Source organism: Gadus morhua, chromosome 23 (assembly GCF_902167405.1).
Source record: "Gadus morhua chromosome 23, gadMor3.0, whole genome shotgun sequence".
In the NCBI taxonomy this organism is placed as follows: domain Eukaryota; kingdom Metazoa; phylum Chordata; class Actinopteri; order Gadiformes; family Gadidae; genus Gadus; species Gadus morhua.
The window spans coordinates 11,220,315-11,223,439 of NC_044070.1; positions in this window are offsets into that span (position 1 = coordinate 11,220,315).

The following is a 3,125-nucleotide window of genomic DNA, read 5'->3' on the forward strand; positions in this document are numbered from 1 at the left end:
TTGCAAGTGAGAGTGGTTTTATATATTCTTGCCAGAACAGGCCAAACGTTAAGGCGTGAAACTAAACGTTTGTGACCATCTGGTGAATTTAAATGTCCCTCTGTTGTCTTTAGATATAACTAATAAATAAAACTTGACGATAACGCCAGAAAAACTAAACAGCAAATACCATGTAAAGAAGTAAATGATTGCGTGCTAGAAACTCTAGTAAACGGTAAAACTAAACACTGCGGTACATGTTGAACAACACTGCAATACTTGGTCAACTTCGTCTTTAGAGATATATTTTCTGTTTCTTTTATTTTTCTTGTTTAATTCTTGATTTCATTTTCATCTCTTTCGATTCTACTGCTATCCAGTACTTTCTGCTGTGACACCTTATCTAATGTCTCCGAAACAAGTGACCACATGGTAAAGTAAAACATAGGGTATACCCTAGTATGTGCTGCTTTAGGGTATTTGGTACACTACATACTAATAGGATTAACTGGCATGCCGGCTAAACTAAAGACTGGGGCACAGGGTACACTAAATACTAAGTCCACTCGGGTTATCTAAATAATCGGGCATGAGGTAAACAATAATTTGATATGCTAGGATAATGCGTACCCTAAATACTCGGGTAGTGTGAGAAATAAAGGGGTCGTACCGGGATACAGGTTACACTTAATACCAGGCTGCAGGGTACAACCAGGGGACATAAAAGTGTTAAATCTTTGTTCTGAGGTTCCTAGGGGTGAACCAAAGCGTGTTGACAGCAGTGGGATGGCAGGGGAGGGAGGGGGGGCAGGGGGGGGCAGTGAGTGAAGCCTGGGTGTGACTCTAGAAACCCTCTTCTATTTGTCTTTTGTGAACTGAGGAAGCTCCGTCCATGACAGATCAAGGGTTGCCAAGGTGCTCTGAGCAGAGGGCTCGGCTGGGAGACCAAACACTAATTTCCTCCTGAGCTGGGTGTCCTGCTAGGGATTGACCCAGGGTCATTGACACCACACATCATGTTTGTCCACTTCCGCGTCGCTAATGAAAACTGTTGCCTCTCTGCTAAATCCGCCGTGGACTTTGTGTTGTGTGTTGTTGATTCCTGTGTGCCGATTGGCCACACCAAATCAACAAGTTTTGTCCGATGGCGTTTTATTGGCCGGCCCTGGAGGTTGGGTGGGGTAGGGAGAGGGGGGGGGGGGGGGGGGGGGGGGGGGGTTGGTGTGGGAGTAAACACAGGGTCATGGCACCTCTTCCTCTTGGCCAACAGTTGAGCATTAACTTGTATTCTAACAAGATTAAAATATATTCGTCCTAGGGATTAGCATAGTGAGGTGCCCTCTACGCCGCTGCTCTTCCTGCGCAGGGTGCGAGCGGCTGGCTTTGATCTGCGGTGCAAGGCAGAGCCCCGGCTCCTAGCTCACCGTTCGAGTGCCTGGTGTGAAATCAGCCCGATGTCGTCCCCATTCTTCACCTGTTAACGTCTCTCGGGTCTTTAATTAGCTTTCCGCACACAAAGAGAAGGGCACCTCTGAGCCGATCGCAGACCCGCACCCAGGAATTGTTTACTGGGGTCCGTTTTCAACCCTGATAGGGCAACGTTTCTATACTCGGTCGCTGTCCAGTATCCAGTGTGGTGCTGGGTTGAACCCAAACCAAACACTGATTGGTGGATCAGCGATAACGGCCTGCTAAAGGGGTTTTGTTGTGGTTGGGTCCCACAGACACATCAACATGATCTTATCTGCAGTAGGGGACCAGTGAGGGAGGGAGGAAGACAGGGATACTCTCTGCTCTCTGCCATCTGCCATGAGGTACTCTCTGCCTGAACAGAGATGCCCAATCAGGGCTGGACCTATAGCAGGAAGTGGTTCCAACTGATTGATACTGGGGTGTATACGCAGTATTTTAATGATATGGTTCTTAGCTCTGCTAACACAGATCTCCCAGACAGGGAAAACAAAGAGTGGTGTTTCAATTTAGCCATTGTTGTCCCCTCACAGTTGGGCACAGCCGAACTTTACAGAGACATTCTAATGATACTGTGAACCAACCACACTGGTGTGTTAGTGTATTTGTGTGTTTGTGTGTTTACGTGTGTGTGTTTGCGTGTGTGTGTGTGTGTGTGTGTGTGTGTGTGTGTGTGTGTGTGTGTGTGTCTGTGTGTGTGTGTGTGTGTGTGTGTGTGTGTGTGTGTGTGTGTGTGTGTGTGTGTGTTTGTGTGTGCGTGCATGAGCAAGTGCATCCCTGCTAAGATTAAATGTATGCAAGTATGGTGCTTGTGTGTGTGTGTGTGTGTGTGTGTGTGTGTGTGTGTGTGTGTGTGTGTGTGTGTGTGTGTGTGTGTGTGTGTGTGTGTGTGTGTGTGTGTGTGTGTGTGTGTGTGTGACAGAGCGCTGTGGAGAATGGGTTACTGAGGGGCGGGGTAGGAACAGGGGGGGAGGCACCTGCAGCCATGATGGGCTTTGACCTTCATTACTCTCTCTCTCGCTCTCTCTCGCTCTTGCTCTCTCTAGCTCCCTCAATCTCTGTCTCTCTGTTTCTCTCTCTGACTTCCTCTCAGTTTTTCTCTCCGTCTCTTTTTGTCTCTCCGTCTCTTCCTCTCTGTCTTTCTCTCTGTCCCTCTGGCTCTGTTTCATAGGCTCTCTGGTACTGATGTATGTAGTATGAGATCAGGCGGAGGCTCTAATGTCTGCATAGAGATGCAGGTCAGATATTGTTGTCCCTGATTTCACGCTATTAAAAAAATACTTGAAAAAAATAGAAATGGTAATTATATTGTATAAATACTATATTCACAATATAATTACATTTATTTATTTATTTATTTATTTATTTATTTATTTATACTAGACTGCCCCTTAATAGGATTGTGTGTCCATAAAGAATAGTTTCTTTACAATAATGTGTGCGTTGTAAATAATGATTGTATTTTTCTAATTATGTTTTTATTTCTATTGCAATGATCTTCTCCCCGACCCCCTTAACACTGAGGTGTTTCAAGAAGCCAGTGTGTTTTTCTGTATAATCTTCAAGGTTTATTTACGGTTCCTGCTTCCAGGAGGCAGTTAATTACACAATTAATACATGATACAAACTATGTACATTCATACCAAAGAATACTTCAACATAAAATAAAAATAGCA